Source organism: Pantherophis guttatus, chromosome 7, assembly GCF_059756535.1.
Source record: "Pantherophis guttatus breed Tessera chromosome 7, ASM5975653v1, whole genome shotgun sequence".
Lineage (NCBI taxonomy): Eukaryota > Metazoa > Chordata > Lepidosauria > Squamata > Colubridae > Pantherophis > Pantherophis guttatus.
Window position 1 is genome coordinate 71,836,687 of NC_142069.1, and position 20,610 is coordinate 71,857,296.

Consider the following 20,610-nt stretch of genomic DNA (forward strand, 5'->3'; position numbering starts at 1 on the left):
TGATGTGTCTATATCTACAAAGATCAGAATAGAGCAGGAGTCTCCAACTTCGGCAACTTTAAGACTTGTGGACTTCAACTCCCAGAATTCTGGGAGTTGAAGTCCACAAGTCTTAAAGTTGCCGAGGTTGGAGACCCCTGGAATAGAGCATAGTATTTCCTGTGACATTCGATGGAAGTTAAAAATTGTACTTTGAAGAAGCACGATATAAAGAGTATTAATACTTTTGAACCTTAGTATGACCTCTGGGAAAACTGTGAATAGGGTTAGGGTCAGTAGTGGATTTCAAAACCCGTCACTAACGGTTCGCTCGTGGGCATGCTTGCGCGATGCTTCTGCGCATGTGCGGAAGCATCCGGGCGGGTGGGCAGAGCCTGCCATTGCTACCAGTTCGCCTGATCCGGGGCAAACAGGTATCAACCCACCACTGGTTCGGTTTCATACAAATGGATCATAAGCACATTATGACTAAGGTTGGACTTGAATATAAGTATCCCTGATGCCACACACACTCATTGACATAATATATGCATTTACAAACATAGCTGAACAATTATTTATATTTAAATGAGCCAGAATTGAAATATAGCAAGTTTTTATCTGTTGAAACTATATCTGTAACATTTTTGTGTGCAAGTGTGTGTCTCTTAAAGATGATTTAAAAGAAAAAGAATATGAAAATTTTGTTTTTGGCTAATAGCATGTGTATATATATGTATACTATATAATTATTGGTATTGCATAGAAATCTCTTATTACTAATCTTGCTGGAAAACAAAAGACACGAGATGCCTAACTTTTTTTACAAGATCTCTTAAAAACCATCAGAATAAAAAAAAATGATTGCAGTTTAGTACAAATAGATAAGAAGCACAATATACATTTAGCTTCAGTTTAATGAAAAGGTCTATCTAAGAATGAAGAAATATAACAGAATGAGATTATTAAACAAAACAAAAACAGCTCATAATAAAAGGCTTTCAAATTTAATATATAATTGAACATTATTTCAGACTTTATATGGAGTAAACCAGATTTGCTACTAGGTGTTGCATATCAACCTAGCACTTTGTTATCCCTCTCAGAAATTCAGCCTAGTACATATAATACATACATGTTCAAATTGAGTGAAAAAAAATGTTTGTTGAATTATGCAAATAACATCAGCTTAACTAAAAGAAACAATTCCTCCTAAAAAAGATAACAGAACAGAATTTTAAAAATCCCAAGAAAAATATTGGATCCTGTTCTATTCATTTTACCCTTCTGCCTATTCCTATCTTAGATTCAGAGCTATATTTCTTTTCTTCAGTATTTCATATTTATCAATAGTAAAAATGAGTCCTAGGCATTTCAATAGATTCTGATGACTATGTCTCGCTTTCTAAGTTATAACACTATTTTATTGTTGAGATTTTTTTCCTTTTCAATATTGTAGAGTTTTCTTCCTCAACAGTTAGTATGGTGAAAGTTGAAAGGCATCATCTATAGAAGCAGAACAGGCTCAAAGGAATGCAGTTTTTATATTTGTCACTTGCTTAATTCCAACCTGTTTCTAGGGTGTGTGTGTGTGTGTGTGTGTGTGTGTGTGTAAAATTGTCTTGCTCATTCATTCTTTGATTTCCATGTAAAATTGAAACTAGTCAACAGTAGCTGGTACACATTGTTATCAGGGTGCCAAGACACAGTCTAATATTTATCAATAGCAATAACACTTAAACTTATATACTGTTCCATAGTGCTTTACAGCACTCTCTAAACAGAGTCAGTTTATTGCCCCCAACACTTTGGGTCCTTATTTTACTCACCTCAGAAGGATGGAAGGTTGAGTCAACCTTGAGCTGGTCAGGATCAAATTCCTGGCAGTGGGCAGAGTCAGCCTGCCATACTGCATTCTAACCACTGTGCCACCACGGCTCCTAGAATTATAATTTAAAATTTATAATAAATAAATTACAGTATAAATTATAGAATTTATAATAAATAATTTAGAATTCTTTGTGTAATGGCTGAGACAAGCAGAAAAGAACCCTTTCTGATTTTCGTGTCATTATTTGCATGTAGAAAAATATAAACAGTGGCTTACATGATGTTCTGCAGATGTTTTGGGCATCAGTTCCTCTTGCCCCTTACCATCATATAAACCTTTCTTCAAAATCAGTTTAAGGCTGAGTTCACACATCACACTAAGTCATTATGTTGCTTAGTTTTGGTTTTTGACATTTACAAAGACTGAAATTAATAGTGGAAAATTGACTCTGGCGCCCTTGATTGGTAAGAAGTTGTTTAATTATACGGGCATCTAAATAATCTAAACTTCACATTCAGCCCCCACCCCACCCCAAACTATAGAAATACATAAAATAGGTTTGATTTCAATGATTATATTGCCTCGGGTGATGATCAAGACTATCCTTTAGGTTAAGCAAACAAATGAATGAATGTATTTTTAAGATTTCACAGTTAAGTGTTTGCTTTATTGCTGTTGCAGCGTAAGAGCTATGAAATATCTGACTGGATGAGTTAAGTTGGAATCAGGCAATTTCATGGCTTGTTCTTTTGTTTACTGAGTGTAAGAGGGGAATAAAAGAGGAGGTGAGGATAGCATTGATGTGCTTTGAAATAGTCCTCAACTTTGCCTTTTATAAATAGGGCAAAGTAATTACTGTTGAATAAGTCTAAGGCAGTAGAGCAGTGTTTTGTATGATACAAAACCTGATTGAGTCTTGGAGGTAAACTAGGAAACGCTGAACACACATATTTGTATTTGCATTATACTAGCACTTTTTAAAAAGTTTACATTTACACGGTGAAATTCCCATAGCGAGAGCAAGAAAGCATTATAAACTTGCCTACATTAAAGTCTGTGTTTGTCAGATTTTTTTTTCTTTTAAAAACAAAGTGACAGTATATATTTAATATTGTATTTAATGTTTCAGTTTACTGTTTAGAAATACATGCAAAACAATTTATGCACTACCAGGTTCCCAAACTAATATAGTTCAGATGCAATATTTAATAGTAATCTGATGTTCCAATTGAAGTGTTTTTATATGCTGATTTAATTGCGGAATTCAAGATATTTTGTATAAAGTTTTAACCTTTTCTCCTTTCCATGAATTAAGTAGTAGTGGATTTTAAATAAGAAATCATCAGTCTGTCAATCATGAAGGTTGTGATCATTATCTCTTTTATTCCAGCATCAAATTTGCTCATTGATTAACTACTACTACTACTGCTATTATTATTTATTGGTTAATCTTTAGTGAGATTCACAGCCTTTGAGGCTGGTTAATAGCTCAGCAGCTCGAGTCCTAAACAAGGACCTAGGAACTGTTAAGGTATCGTCGGAGGATGTAAGCTGTTCCAAGTAAGGTGGTTTTTTGTAGAGTCAAAATGTTCAAGTCCGGCAAATTTAGAATTTCTAAATAGCGGGGTAGCCCTTTGGGTATTGCTCCGAGGGCTCCAATTACAATCGGGACAACACACGATTTCTTTTTCCACAGTCGCTCAACTTCAATTTGTAAGTCCCGGTACTTTGTGATTTTTTCTTGCTGCTTATCTTCAATTCGTGCATCACCAGGTATTGCAATGTCAATGAACCATACTTTTTTCTTTTCAACTATTATTATGTCAGGTGTGTTGTGGACCAAGTGCCTGTCAGTCTGAATCCTAAAGTCCCACAAGATCTTGAGTTTCTCATTCTCTAAAACTTTCTCAACCTGATGTTCCCAGTGGTTTTTGCTGTACTCAAATCCAAACTTCTGGCACAATTTCCAGTGAATGATTTTAGCAACACGGTCATGGCGTTGTAGGTAGTCAGTTTGTGAAATTTTGCTGCACCCACTGATCAGGTGGTCGACTGTCTCATCTTTCTCATTGCAGAGGCGGCATTTGCTGTTGGTGGTAACATGTTGAATTTTTGCCTTCATGCAGTTTGTGGCTAGGGCTTGTTCTTGAGCTGCCAAAATAAAGCTTTCAGTTTCTTTTTTCAGTACTCCTGATCTTAACCAGTTCCAAGTTAGTTTCTGGTCAGCTTTGCCTTCAATACTTTTCAAGTATTGGCCATGCAGAGCTTTGTGTTTCCAATTTTCAGCTCGCTGCTCAATTACTTCTTTCTTATATTCTGCTTTTGTTTTAGTTGTCTTTAAAAGGCCTCCTTTATTTACTTCCTTAATCATTGGTTCTTCACTTTTCTGGATGTAATCATTCAAGCTGCATTTTTCTTCTTCCACAGTCTGCTTTACTTGTAGGAGTCCTCGACCACCCTCTGCTCTTGGTAAATATAATCGGTCAACATCACTTTTAGGGTGCAAGGCATGATTCGTTGTCATAAGCTTCCTTGTTTTTCTGTCCAAATTGTCTAACTCCATCTGGGTCCAGTCAATTATTCCTGCAGAGTATCTAATCACAGGTATAGCCCAGGTATTTATGGCTTTTATGATGTTTCCTCCACTCAATTTGGACATTAATATCTTACGAATTCGCCGAATGTACTTGGCTGAAGTTAATTCCTTGACTTTATTATGCATTAAGTCAGAGGCTTCTAAAATCCCCAAGTACTTGTAGCCTTCTTCTGATTTTACTGCCTTTATCATTTCTTCATTCTCTAGTTCTATTCCATCCTCTTTTATGATCTTGCCTGCTTTGGTTGCTATTGTTGCACATTTGTCAATTCCAAACTGCATACCAATGTCTTGGCTGAATTCTTTTGTGTTTTCAATTAATAAATTCAGTTCAGCTTTTGTTTTACCAAACTTTACCAAGCTTCAAATCATCCATGTACATCAAGTGCGAGATTTTCAGTCCTTTCTTTGCAAGTTCATATCCACAGTTCATCTTCTTCAAAATGATTGTCAGTGGTAGCATTGAGAGTATAAAAAGTAGGGGTGAAAGGGAATCGCCCTGGAAAATGCCTCGTTTAATTTCAACTTCACCCAGTTCTTCTTCATTAGCCATAAGTTTTGTTTTCCAGAGGTTCATTGAAGATTCCATGATTTTTTGTATGTTGCTGCTGATGCCTAATATTTCCAGGCATTTCTTGATCCAGCTATGGGGAACTGAATCAAATGCTTTCTTATAGTCTATCCAAGCCATGAACAGGTTGGTTCATCTTTTCTTTGAGTTCTTTAGGATTAGCTTGTTGTTGTTGTTGTTGTTGTTGTTGTTGTTGTTGTTGTTGTTGTTGTTGTTATTATTATTATTAAATTAAATTTAGAATTTTCTAAAATGACTCTGGTGGAAGGTTAAAAAGAAAAGGACATATACGTATGGACAAAATCAACCAGGAAGGAAGGAAGGAAGGAAGGAAGGAAGGAAGACAGAGGAAGGAAGGAAGGAAGGAAGGAAGGAAGGAAGGAAGACAGAGAAAGAAAAGAAAGAAGAGGGAGGGAGGGAGGAAGGAAGGAAGGAAGGAAGGAAGGAAGGAAGGAAGGAAGGAAGGAAGGAAGGAAAGGCAGGCAGGCAAGGCAAGGCAAGGCAAGGCAAGGCAAGGCAAGGCAAGGCAAGGCAAGACAGAAATATAATACAATGAGGCTGGTTTCTTTAGAAGATGTTGCAGGGGGGGAAAAATTAACTGGCCCTCAGGCATTTAATCTGCATGGACTTTTACTTTATAAAGTAGAATGAGAAAACTGATTCTTTTTCAGATCATGTTTTTAAAAAGCTTTGAATGAACATAAAGGATTTGCAGAAGTACAGTCTGGCCAGTCAATCAGAATAGTGAGCAGTTTTGTCTAGACCAAAGAAGAGACAGAAATCTGAACACTCTAAAGATGCTGAGCAAAGTCATTTAAACTATTTCTCAATTGACATGGTAGACTGAGAAGAAAGAAAGAATGTCATTCTAGTCCTGAGCTCAGTTCCTGGATCAGTGACCAATTCATTTTTCAGCAGAGAAAGTTGTCTGCAGCTATCTTCTTTGTCCTGCCAGGACTGATGAGTTATGATGCTTCTCATCCTGGGTTCCTGCATGTTTTCCCCTTTTGCTGATGGTTGCAAACTTTTTGGAGGTTGCATAATAGGTGGTGTATTTCTACCTTCTACAGTTGTGACTGTATTTAGTAATGCCGGTGGATGTCACATTTAATATGTTGCAAAACATACAAAATAGTTCTAAATATGGTTATACAACAGCCAATATGTGAGCACTTTATAATGTCTGATATTTCCTCTCTTGTGCCTTATTGTCAATAATTGAACTTTTTTTAAAAAAAAAATCTTTGTGGTTAGGACAGTTTTTGTGGCTTATTTGTAAATAGTCAGGTAACATAGGTCGGTGCTGGCAATTTTCCTCAGTTTTTGACATTAATACAGGAAAAACCTTTTTAGATCATTGCAGCTGAACCAATTTATAGTTTTATATAATTTCCACATTTATACACTCTAGTTGAAAATCATCCTTAATAAAAGTTATTAAAACTGATCAGAAGGCGTTTTCCTAAAAGAAATTAAATTACTCTTGAAATCTGTTAATCTGCTTGTAACACGTGTATATATCTACCTTGCCTGCCCGCCTAGTTGGTTTTTGACTGTAAATCAATAACATTCAATAGAACCTGATTTATTACTTAGTTTCCAAGGTGTATAACTATGTCCACTCACTGGCTTTGGGGATAGTTTCATAAGGAGAGGCCAATATCTGTTGGCCCTGTTATGTGTCAAATTGATTTAGTTCTGTGACTCTGCTTTGTGTTTTACTGCTATTTCAGTTTAATGCCTTGCTATTTCTGTTGATGCCTCTGTGCCTTGGTTTATTTATTTTTTTTCTCTCCCTTAAAGGTTGTAGGCTTTTTTTCCCTTTGGTTCTTCTATATCTTTTATCAGTTCCTCTTCCAATGTTTTGATTTAGATTTAGAGATTTGTGAAAAAAAATAGTTTTTCTTTGTCCCTTGTGGTTTTTGCAGTTCAGAGACTTGATCGTCAATAAAATATAACATATGTTTGATGTCAGTATATTTTTATGATGAAGGCTGTTCTCCAAAGACATTCTGGTTATCTGCGGGAACCACCTTCAGTGTATCATTTCTCCCAATCACCTTCCAAACTCCATTTGTCTATTAAGTGGAAGTTTTTATCTCTAGATAGATTTAATCAAAAATATGCAAGTTTACTTTTTCAAAATGTGGGTTCCACAATAATACGATGGGTACCCATGAGAGGCTAAGAACAGAGAAATGCACACACACACACACACACACACACACACACACACACACACACAGTACCTTATTTATTTATTTATTTTATTTCAAATTTATATACCGCACCTTCTCCCAAGGGACTCAGGGCGGTGTACAGCCAGATAAAAACATACAATACAAACATTAAGAACAATTAAAAGAATATATATTAATTTGGCCCCAGTTTAAAATGACAAACCAATTTAAAATTTAAAATTTAAAAATATGTTAAGCCAACCCGGCTTGATGAAAAAAGAAAGTTTTAAGGGCACGGCGGAAGGCACCAAGGTCTTGGATTCTCCTTATCTCAGGGGGCAGCTGGTTCCATAGGATATACTATCAATTTTCTATCACTAGAACTTGGCTTGAATTTCATCATTTTTTAAAAGTTGTCTGGGCTGAAAACTGCTTTTACTACCTTTTGACTTTTATTAAACATTATTTTTCATTCTTTTTTAATATTACCCATTAGCCAAGTTCATTAGAAGATGTGCTTTTGTTTTTCTTATAAAAAAGCTTATGGTTACATAGGAAGAAAAACAAAATCTTTTCATTATCCTATATAGTCTACAACAATGTGTCCCAACCTTACCAAGTTAATGTGTCTGGATTTAGAGAATTTGGGGAGTTGAAGTCCACATATCTTTAAAAAAATGAATTGGGAAACACTGGTCAGTAGGCCTCATTCATAAAGAAAAAAACTTGATTTGTTAAAAAGAGATTCCTTATGGGTCCACAGAGTGATAAATGGGAGACAGCAGAAATCCTCATATCAATACATATTCTATGTGCATGTGCTGTTGAGGGAAGTCTTTTTGATGGGCTGCTATTGGTATACAAGCATCACTTTGAGAATTAGTTGAGGTTTCTCTCTCCTTGTCTAAGGACCCTGATGGGATGTTTGTAACTATTTATAACTGAAAAATATAAAAATCACCTTGAATGTGGTATATGTTCAACGATACATTTTGCTTTGTTGTATATCATTTCAAGTCCAGAAGTATTCACTCCAGAAGTTGTGAATGCTCCAAAACTGGAAGTTTTTAAGAAGATGTTGGATAATCATTTGTCTGAAGTGGTGTAGTGTTTCCTGCCTAAGCAGGGGGTTGGACTAGAAGACTTCCAAGGTCCCTTCCAACTCTGTTATTCTATTCTAAGTGTTCAATGAAAACTCATTGAGGTCTCGGCCTGTTTTATTATTAACTTAATTATGATCCTAAGTTGACAGCCCATGAAACTATTTTAGGTAACCTTGTGTTTGTGTAAACAGATCTCAGACTTCATACAAAGCCTCCAGAAAGGATGACAAGTTCAATCAGGTGAACCAATTTATTGCTTCTTTCTTCTTTTTTTTAACTCTACCAAGAGTCATCTCTCCACTGAACATTCTCATCCAAAGCGTAAACTCATTTCTCCATTACTAGGCTTGTTGCAACACATCTGTTTTACGTTGTGCATGCCAGGTTTTTGCTTAAACCCCCAAGCTTAGTGCTGTTTCCTTTTTCTGAATCATTTATTCTGCATTCCTAGAGCCATTTGCTACGAGAGTGGTGTATGCTCCATTCACTATTTGGAAAAATTCAAAAACTGCTCCTAAGGAAAAGGTTTCAAGTGAGAACCTGCTGCTTGTAATACAGAAATGAATACAGTTAGAAATTGGAGGCCGCATAGGCCAGTTTGATCAATACAAGCTTTCCAAGAGATTTTAAAATGCTTTTGCTACTGTGCACTTCATATTGATTATTACTGGCAGATTTTTTCTGTGCATACTTTCATGTGTTATCGTTAATCAGGTACAGCCTCATGCCTGCAATAGTTTGCTTCATGGGCTCATGTCAGTTTAATATTTAAATTGAGAATGATAAATGATAACGTACTTTGCTTTCATAGGGACAATTGTAGCTCTGTAAACGTGTACATTTCTAAAATATAAGCTTGCATTGATTAGCTTAGCTCATTGTGCTTCATAAATCATTTATGAACAAATTAAGTTACAATTTATAAGGTAAATAAATGCCTTACTATGCTCTGGAGGAAAATATTATCTTAGCAAATGAAGCAGTGATCAGTATCATCATTGGAGGATTTCTGCAAAAACAGCTTGTATTCTCCAAATACTAGAATGTTTTTTTTCTGTCATAGTCAACATTCTGTAAAACACTTGGGGCATTTATTTGACAAGTCTGAAGTTATCTAAGACAAATGTAAATCCTTACATATTAAAAAAACCAAGCTCAAATGTATGAGCAGCAGATAGGGAAAAACAAATGTTTCTTTTTAATCTTACATAAAAAATTGAATTTGAAGTATTTAAATTAATTCAGTTTTGGTCAGCGTTGCTTGACAAGTTTACATTTACCTTTCTTCTACTTTAAAAAAGGAAACTTAGAATTAAAAGCTCTTATTTGAAATAATAAAAAAAATCCACTGGTCCTATTTACAAATGATTCAGTTGTGTTTAATGTGTTTGGCTTTGCTTAAAATTAGAGGAAAAATGTATTTCCTTTATAATTTTTTTCATATATTTTCTGATCATTACAGTATAAAGTACAAAATCAACATCAACAGTTTGGTACAATTCCCTGCATCAAAACCGTGTCATTGGTTTTTTTTTCCTAAACTTAAAAAAGTTTTCATGTGGGTTGGATACATCATTCCTGCCCACCAAGTCACACTAATGGGACAGAATAGAGGACATAAGACTGGAGGATAAACCATATGATGAACGGATTCAGGATCTGGGTATGCCTGGTCGAAAATAAAGAAGAATTAGGGTGACTTAATAGCAGTCTTCAAATATTTGTCACAGAGAAGAGGGGAGTCAATTATTCTCCAATGCACCTGAGGGCAGTAAAAAGTAAGAGATGGAAATTTATCAAAGAGAGATCCAGGGTAGAAATGAGGAGAAATTTCTTGACAGTAAAAACAATTAATGATTGGAATGGTTTGTCTCCAGAGTTTGAGTGACTCACTTAATGACTGGCACAATTTACCCTTGTAATTCCAAGCTCAATTACAGTTGTACGTTGAGGACTACTTGTACAATTGCCACCAACCTGCCTTCCATTGAGGACCTGTATACTGCACGAGTCAAAAAGAGGGTTGTGAAAATATCTACAGACCCCTCACATCCTGGGCATAAATTGTTTCAACTTCTAACCTCAAAACGATTCTATAGGGCACTGCACACCAGAACAACTAGACACAAGGACAGTTTTTTCCCGAATGCCATCACTCTGCTTAACAACTAATTCCCACAACACTGTCAAATAATTTACTAAGACTGTATTACTATTATTCTTATCTTCCTTACTAGTATCACTCTCTTCCCACTTATTACTATAACCATGTTGCTTGTATCTTTCAATTTATGTTGTTTTTATTCGTTTCCTAGTACAATTTGATAGCTTATTAGTAAGCTTGACTATCACTGAGTGTTGTATCTTTTTATTCTTGATGAATATATTTATTCTCCTTATGTATACTGAGAGCATATACACCAAAGACAAATTCCTTGTGTGTCCAATCACACTTGGCCAATAAAGAATTCTATTCTATTCTATTCTATTCTATTCTATTCTATTCTATTCTATTCTATTCTATTCTATTCTATTCTATTCTATTCTATTCTATTCTATTCTATTCTATTCTATTCTATTCTCTCTGATATGAACGTAGGAAGTGGCTGGGATTGTGCTGGGTGTGAATCAAACTGGAAGTTGCCTGCAATAATTTTCCAACTATGTGATCATATCAAATTGTGATTGGTTTAGTAAAGTCATAATTTGCTTATGAATGCAAATTGACCAGAGCACAATACTGTAAGAGAAGGTTAATGATTAAGCTTAATGAATCCCTGTATGGGCCTTCATTTCATACTTTTATGTAGCCTTTTAAGAACTCCCAGTGAAAATGGCTGAACATTGGTGGAGAATTCTAGATGCTACTTCTGAACATATACCGAGGATGCCATGTTGAAGGAAGGGCCCTCTCAGCATCTGGCAATCATCTGCTACATGTGTATAATTGCCTCCGTAGGTTAACTAGATACATTTCATCATGTAATCCACATTTTCTAAGTAGATTATGACTTTATTGTAGTCACTAAATTGTTTCTAATTTTTCCTCTTTCACAAAGGTCTTCCTTTAATATTTCAGCAATTTGGCTGTTCATATCTTAGAAGCTGGTATCTGTGTAACTGTCAGACTCCTCTCCTTGCAATCTGGCAAGAAGCAGTTAATGCAAGGAAAGAGAATCCAAAAGGTCTAGTTAAGAGGATTTATTAAAAGGTAACTGTTTCAGTACTAACTCCAGCAATTGTCCCACTTTCCAATGAGAATCCTACATACAGACAGTTTTACGGAAGCAAAACCAGGAGTTTCTGCCTTCTTTCTGTGCCTTTTTTGTGAGCGGCATTAGATCCGTTTCTTCACTCTAAGGTTAATTCAGCCTTCTTAATGGTGTTAGAAATAACTCTCATTCTAACATTGTGCACTTAAAAGTGACTTTTCTCTTGGCAGCTAGAAAGTAGAAGAGACCTTTGTGTTTTCATAATCATAATCATAAGTTTATTTGTCAAGCATATATAAGATAACAGGTAAAAGTATAAACATAATTTGAATACATGAAAAGAGTAAGTAAAAAGTAATATTAGGACAAGGATGGTAGGTACACTGGTGCACTTATGCATGGCGTATGGCCTATCTAGTTGTATATTTTGTTAACACCCTATTTTACTTTGAGATGCTGAAGTCCCATTTTAAGTACTCTACACCATAATATGAATTGCTTGGTTTGGCTTATTATATTGTGGCTTATTGACCATGATTTATAAATTAGCATATATAAATTGTTCCTAAGCCTAAATTGAAATACAATCCATACTGGAGGATTTGCATTGTACACCACAGACTGCCTCCTAGATTGTACAACATACTGATAAAGACCTTAATGTTATCAATTAAGGCAGTGACCATCTAGCTGCCCACTCACTTTCCTCAGATGATATGTGGCTTGTTTAAGATTTGCAGAAAGTCTTATCTAAGGGAGGGGAACCATAAAAGCTCTTCTTGCATATTAATATATCAGATAGGATCAGATCTTCAAAGACAAGGGCAGCAACAACAGAAGATGGCCCTGGGTATAATGATTTTTCTCAATCCAGTCGGTCAATTAACAGGTTATTTAACCTCATGAATATAGGGCTTCTTATTTACACAAAACCATCTGCAGCTGTGCCTATATGTCTTGGAACTAATTAATACGTTGAATTGAGAAAATAAAATATTTTATTTTCTTTAAAAGGTTGATTTTTGACTTGTTTTAACCGGCATTCCCATAGCTGTTTAGCTTTCCTAAAAAGATAACTAAGGAAGAACCTCTTTCTGAATTAAGGCAAGGCAATATTAGGCTTGCTTTTATTTTATAAATTTCATGTAATTTGGTGATATTTTTTTCTTTTTCTTTTTTTAAAATTTTTATTGAAATTTATTATAATACAATACAGTACAATCAGTCAGACAGTGTTATTTTTCTACACAGGTTAGATTGATTCTTCTTTTACTTTTCGTTATAATATAACATCATTTACATATTCATCTTAAGGTTTTTATTTAACATTATTCCTTCATTTCTTCATCACTGTGGTAAATAAAGTTTTATCTAATAGAAGCCATACTGTTCATCAATACAAGTAGCTTGCAATCCCATTTGTCCTGCATGAAATTCATATCGCTTAGTACTAAGGCTTGCCTTGTTCCTTCTTAAGAGACTACTAAGTCCTAGCTGCATGCGTTGGTTATTTTACCATATAACTGGACTATATTACCTTTTACCTTTTCCTGTTCTAAAGGTTGGATTTTAAAGCCAAGCATTTTTAAATAAAGCCCCCTGGATGTGAACTTGATTGTGTATATTGGCATCTTGATTTTAGTCCTAATCAGAGAGTTATCAGTGGGCAAGCGGCAGGGGTGAAATCAAGCGGGTTCTGACAGGTTCTGGAGAACCGGTAGCGGAAATTTTGAGCAGTTCAGAGAACCAGCAAATACCACCTCTGACTGGTCCCAGAGTGGGGTGGAAATGGAGATTTTGCAGTATCCTTCCCCCAGGAATGGGGAGGGAATTGGGGTTTTATAGTATCCTTCTCTTGCCACACCCACCATTTCACCACTGGCAAGTGGGCTACCATTTTACTTCCATATTACTTCTTTTCATAGGAAGCTATTCTGTCCTAAATGTTCTAAACAAAATGGAACATCTTCATGCAACTGGGGGGAAAAGGCACCTTTGATTTGCAGAAACTTAGCACAACTCTGTATTCAGTTCTGGCTCAGTGTATATTTCCTATTTTATTTGTGTAGTTGAAGGGTTGTGTGCAAGGGGCTGGTTTGAGGACATTCTCTCCTTTTGTTTTCCTGATGCAAAGAATGGCATGGAATCAGGCTTTTGGGTGGCAAGAAAGCACCCTTGGCTTTGAGCAATCTCCTTCAAGAAGAGAGAAACCCTGAGTCTATTCATCTTGATGGCCTAGCCACCCATAGAGTTCCACTTTGCAATGGGAAGATGAGGATGAGTTCTCATTTGCTTCTCAGCTGTATTGTATTTATGAATCCCAGAATTATTACTAGTCTGGATTCTAGGCTTATCTCAGTGACAGATTTAGCCTGTGGGAGCTAAAGCAGAGAGGATAAGACTAATCAAAGAATTGAAGCTTGTATAATGTTGGTTGACATTTTGGCTCTTCACCTTGTTTGTATTGGAATAGTGAATAGTTTTTCTTGGACATGCAGGATAATTTAACACGTGTTACATTTGAAAGAATCAATCTGGGTAAGCAGGGTTGTGAATCCATGCATTTTAAGACAGGATGAAGACTTTATTTAAAAATATTTCTCGGTTTAAATTAATTATTATGGCTTAAGGAGAAAAGAAGTAAAGTTCAGTTGTTCTTTCCACAATAAACATGAAAAAATGTTTCAATTTTGTGTGATGGCAATTATAGGCAGATTTTGGTAAGTTTTCCCAAATGGGAAGTTGGAATATAAATTGAATAAATAATGAGGGTTTTGAAACAACAAGTGACTGGAGAGTTAGAGTGTACCAGATTGAGAAAGCATAAAATATCACATTTGGGATCCTGGAACTATTTAATGTATAATAGGCACCACTGTTAGAAGCCTACCATTTAAGAAAATGTAGTCTAAGGAATAAAACCAACATATAATTGCTGCTACACTTGTGCATGTAATGCACATAGCCAAGAACAAGCATTTCTTTCTGCAAATGAAAAATTAATAGAGGGGATCTTTTCCAGAGATCCTTCACTGAATAAAACATTTCTGAATATGTTGCCAGATTGTCCACCCTTTTCAGTTTATTTAACAAAACAAGAGATAATGTGCTCTGGTACATTCTTTTATCCAAAATGATGACTCTCAATTTTCATATGAAATAGTTATATCTAATTTGTATTTATATAAAAGAAATTGAATGTCAAAAATTATACATGTATATCCATTAACATTAATAGGCTTGGTCCATTAATATTAAACAAAGCACCTGATTAATTTCTTCTTTTTTCCTTTTTTGTCTAGACTAGAGAATCATTAGAAATATATGGTGTTTTCACTGCTGATTCAAAATATGTAATTGTATTCTTGAGCCAATTCTAAAATGATTTTGTTGTTGGTTTTAGAAGTGAATTAAATACTTTATTTGCATCCTAAATATCTACAAAAAATTAAGCTTTGTTGTATGGAGCTGTGCTGGCCCGCTGGTTAGAATGCAGTATTGCAATCTAATTTTCCCCACTGCCAGGAGTTCGATCCTGACTGGCTGAAGATTGACTGAGCCTTCCATCCTTCCGAAGTTGGAAAAATGAGAACTTAGATTATTAGATACAATATGCTGACATTTGCAAACTTCTCAGAGAGTGCTGTAAATATTGTAGAACAATATATAGGTCTAAGTGCTATTGCTATATTTTGTTGCAACTAAAACCCTTTTCATAGGTTTAGTTGTAAGGAATCCATCAAGATATGCATAGTGTTTGTGTGCACATATTGGGATCTATATAGTAATTGATGAGGTTTCTGGAGTTCAGTTCAGAACTAGTTTTAAATTCATTTAAATTAATTAATTTTAAACTTAAATGTGGCAGCACAGACAGTTTTGTTTGCTCAAAAACTTCTGCTCTGCAGGCTGAGGCCCAGGAGGAAAGCCCTTTCTGCTATGGCACCCGTCTTCTTCGAACATTATTTCCCTGAAGTAAAGTTAGTCCCAACCCTTTTGGCCTTTTAGAAGGCCCTCATTGGGCCTGGAATCCCATGGAGCCCATTAAAGGACTGGTATAAATTTGATTGTATTCTTCCATATCTTTTTGTTACTGTTTTTAAAAAATGTTCTTAGCTTTTTTAATTCATAAATTATATTGATATTTAGTTTTTGTTTTAATTGTGTGCATTACTCAGGCACATGCATGGGCAGCTACTGTATATCTATTCAGCAAATAAATAATCCCACTGATATGTCAAGAATATGAAAACAATATGGGAACCTTTCAGTGACGAAAATTATTAGAGAAGAAGATGGTCTATCTGCTCTCCTTCTGCTTCTTTTGTCAAAGCTTATCACTTAATCATTAATAACTATTAATTAACAATTAATGAAATAACAATAATGGGGGCTCTTTTAAGGTCATTTAAGGTGGGAGTATAATAACTCTTGCACTACTTTCTTTTCCGATCAGTTTTGTAACCAAAACATACTTTCTTCATGCAACTCCCATCAGGAAAATAAACAGTTGACTGTCCAGTCCAAACATCTACAGAAGAATTTCTGACTGTTCCTCCCATTTGTTAGAATGTATGAAGTGTATACCAAGCAACAGATTCTCCCATCAGAAGCTCTTAGCTGAATGCATTTCTCTACAGGTGCATTTGGCCTCTTCACAAGGCTCTTAAAAATATATGAGCTGATTTTAGACATGTTTCTGGCCTGCATATGTAAATTATAATCCTTGATTAATTAAATTTTTGTTCTTTTGTTTGTTTTTCATTATCCATAGACTTAATTTATTGGTGGCTAACAAATAATTGTAAATGTGATTGATTGATTGACTGAGAGACAGACAATAAATAATTTTGAAGCATACATTTAGGAACAACTGTTGAATAAATATAAATTCAAACCACTTAGGCTTGATATCATGTAATATAGCCATCTGGAAGATTCTCACTCCACAGCCAATTTATTTTAGTACTAATGTTTTGAATGTTCGTGATATAGAATATGCATGTAGTATGTATTGTATTCACAAGAGGAAGCAAGAGAGAGATTTCCAATTACGTCTGCTCGATCAGACCAGAGGCCTATGTAGCTCAGCATTCCCTTTCCCACAGTGGTGTCTAAGATGTCAAAGGAAACCTGAGGAGCATAAGAAAAATAACTATTTCCCACGGTTGTTTTGCAGCAAAATCTGTAGGGGAGGGGGGAGGAGAATCATAGTTGTTATGATTAATAGCCACAGATAGCCTTATGTTTAATCCATGTCTATATTGTTTTCTCCTTGGGTTCCTTTGTAATAAAAATTAGACAAGACATTTTTCAAACATTCATTTCAAACTTTTGCTTTTCTAACTGTCATTTTTTAAAAAAATTGCTATCATGACATCAGGTGGAAGTTTCATCTAACTTTCCTGCCTGTTGGATCCTGCATAAACAACAGTATAGCATGTTTTAAATAAATTCATTTCTTTTGACTTTCGAATATTAGCTGTCATGTTCTGTGCTTACCTCCCACACTGAAGATGTTTCAATTAGCAAATTTGAAAGAGTTACAAGATCAGTCCCATCTCTGTGGATTTAGTAATCCTTTTTTTTTAATGTTCTCTCTTTTCCAAAGATTTCTTGCATGTTTATTTTATACTCCATTTTATTATTTCAGAAATAGGTTCATTGTGCTCATCAATGGTTCTCTAGCAGCTCCACCAAATAATATATATATATGTGAATCAGCATTCCTAGTTAGAAAGATAGTTCTGAATTTCTTTGTGGAAAAAGGCACAATCACCTTTGGAACAGGTAATAAAATGGCAAAAGGACAAACAGGGAAAATGTGTTTAGTATTCCTGCTTGTTTTGTGGACATAGTTTTATGTTTTATATTGATTGCTCAATTACTACTAATAAATAGCCACAGTTCTGTTTTGCAGCTGAGGATTTCTATAATTAATGAACATGTCTGTTTCAGAAGAGATGGACCTTCAGATTTCCTGATTACACATCGCTGCAGAAGTTTGTTGATGAAGCATTCTTTTAGCTTATTCATCTTGAGATGTGACTCTTAATCATAGCACAAAGTGTAGTGGCTGTCCAGAATGTGTCATTCTTGCTAGAAGTTATTATAATTCAAAAGAACCTGAGTAGTACTTTTTGTTTCAAATTGTCAACATACTGCCATTCCTTTCCATGTGCATATTAGCAGACATAGTTTAGTCATCTTTGAGCCAAAGATTTAAGTTTGCATGACCAGAATGAATTTAATTGATGAGTTTATCATCCTAGCATTTATAAAGACTTCTGAGGGAATTGGCTCTTTTACATTTAATGAGTGAATGCTTGTTACACGTTTTGCCTTTTTCAATAGATAATTAAGGCCGTTTTTCCAAAAATTCATATACACATTTAGAAATCCACTGTTTTATCTGTGCCACTTCTCAAAGAATCAGTGTTATGTAAGAACAAAACTACCATTTTATGGATTCAGAAATACAGAAGAAATTCACATCTAGTTATTTTATTAGAAATTGTGTTTACTTTCAACTAAATTCTCCAAAACAGGTATCACTCATATGGGAAAGAGGTGGGGGGGGGAGACTGGTTAAAATTGATTACATGCCATCAAGTAATTTTCGACTCCTGGTGACCACATAGATTTTCTCCATTAAAATTGCACTGTTGTTATTCTGTCCTAGCCCTTCTTTCACTTGAAGCAGCAAGAAACTGGAAGCTTTTGCTGAAGCTTCACTTTTGAACTGATTTGTTCTGATTTTTATACTTTTTTCCCTGCATGGACTAGCTGTTTGTGTAAAATTTCATTGATTCTCGGCCATCAGTTTTGCTACCTGTGGTAAAATTAAACAAAAACATGGTGGAGGTTTCAAATCAAAACCAGAAAGAAGCTACCCTGGCCTTCTCTGCATGCAAGGACACGTTCAGCCACTTTGCTTTACTTGCTGCGTTACTTGCCATGCTTCCTAATGTACAGGAACAGCTTGCACATGTGTTTTGCATGAACTTTAAAAATCTGGGGAAAATGTTCTGTATCAGTTCCCAGATGCACTTCAAAGCATCTTTTGAGGGATTTCCATTGACCTATGAGCAATTTCGAAATCAAACACATTTCCGTTCATGTCTACTTGCTCATTTTCTATCTAGATTGTTGCTGAGTTGATGCTACTTTGATGGCGTATAATGAAAAAATAACTACAATTTACCTAATATTAAATAATGTCAACAAACTCTGGGCAGTCCTGATGGTAAGTGGTGAATGCTAATTAACTTGAGTGCCAGGAAACAAGAATAACTATGGGAAATTTTATCAGTATATTCCAGTCCTTCATATTAAGATTCACTGTGATTTAGGGAATACAGGTAGTCCTTGGTTTACACCATTTCATTTAGCGACCGTTTGAAGTTACAATAGCACTGAAAAAAGCGACTTATCGTTTTTCACATTTATGACCATTGCAGTATCCCCATGGTCACACAATCAAAATTGAGATGCTTCACAATTAACTTATATTTATGACAGTTGGGGTTAGGGGGTCATGGGGTCATGAGATCTCTTGCAACCTTCTGACAAGCAAGGTCAATGGCGAAGCCAGATTCCATGTTACTCATAACTAGTGCGGTGGCAAGAAAGATCATGAAATGGGGCAAAATTCACTTAATTGTCTTGCTTAGCAACAGAAATGTTGGGCTCAATTGTGGTCATAAGTCAAGTACTACCTGTACAATGTACTATTTTTGCATGCAGATAGGAGTTGTGATCAAACAATGGAATGCAGAAACTTCCTTGATAAGCCAAGTAAGAAAAATGCACATTTATTTTAGACCTCTACAATCTGTTATTCCCAGCAACCAAAAATAATATTTTAGAGTATTCAAACATTTTATAAAAATGTTCTCATTTCTGAGGATTAACTGCCATACAGTGAATCATCACTAAATGCATTCATAGCAACAATTTAAATGAATCTGATTTGGCACAAAATTAGTTTACCACATTCATCAAGGGATAATGTAGGAGAAGAACGTGTATAAAATCTTATTCCATCTACTAGAACTATTACAGATAGCCCTTGACCTACAACCGGTCATTTAATAATCGTTTGGCATAATGAGGGTCTTGGAAACCATTTCCAGACATCGTAAAATGATGTGCCTCCCCCTTCCCCATGGTCACTTGACAACTACCTCATATTTCTGACTAGTTGCAATGATCTAAAGTGATTTGACTGCAATTTGCTACTTTTTTTGTCATTTTCCAGCAGTTTTTACCAGTTTCTGTCAAAAAGTGCCCATTTGGGAGAATCGCAGGATTCACTTAATAACCATCATAAAAATGGTTGTAAAATCAAGTCCAGTCACGTGGGTATCTTGACTTAATGACTATCATGAGTTAGCACTGATATTCTGGTCCCCTGTAGGTCGAGGATTACCAGTAAAATTGGTAGGAGAAAGACAAACTGATCATGATAACTATTTAAGTTATGATATGAAAAGTACAGAGTTCAGTAATGGGAAGAATGAAGAATTGACAGAGGCATAGTATTTAAACAAAAATTAACTGAAACATAACCAAAAATATTTGAAACCTCTTATGGAATGTTTTCAAACTTATAGTGGAATTTTTTTCTTTCAAATTTAGTTAAACTAAAAAGCATTTTAACATAGGTTGCTATTGTCAGGCATTTCAGATTGCTGTCCTGTATTACCTTTAGCTATCGTATTGATACTGGGGGACTGACTATATTGTTTTGGCCTTAAAAACAGCTAGACAGAGTTTTCACAATTTAAACTATCTCAAAATTTTTGCAATTTCTTCCTCTGCAGTTAAGTAAGTAAGTGATTAATTATTACTTATTACTTTCTAATTAAATACTATTTTAAAACACTCTTAAATAAGTTTGGCTGATAAGCCAAAGAAGAGAAGGGTGTTTTAAGAAAGGAATAATGCAATACTGTTTTTCATCGTGAGCACCATAGAAGGGGTTGTGATATTCTTGGGAACAACCAGTGAGTCATAAAGTACAAGCAGGTCACTATTGTGACTTCAACTGTTTATCCTTTTCATGATGCTATTTCTATTATATGAATGTCTGTGCTAGAGTAGACCACTTTTGGAAGAATGTTCTGACAAAGGACA

General features: G+C 35.2%; 1 protein-coding gene across 19 annotated transcripts in view; it reads left to right on the forward strand.

Moving 5' to 3' along the window:
• PLXNB2 (plexin B2) overlaps positions 1 to 20,610 on the forward strand; it is a 398,614-nt gene that overhangs the window by 186,433 nt on the left and 191,571 nt on the right. For 2 of the 19 annotated variants that reach the window (XM_087874213.1, XM_087874220.1), the window contains one exon: positions 8,452 to 8,500. The exons of the other annotated variants lie outside the window; for them this stretch is intronic. The gene's annotated coding sequence lies outside the window, so the exon portion shown is untranslated. The remainder of the gene's footprint in view (positions 1 to 8,451; positions 8,501 to 20,610) is intronic. 19 annotated transcript variants of the gene reach the window in all.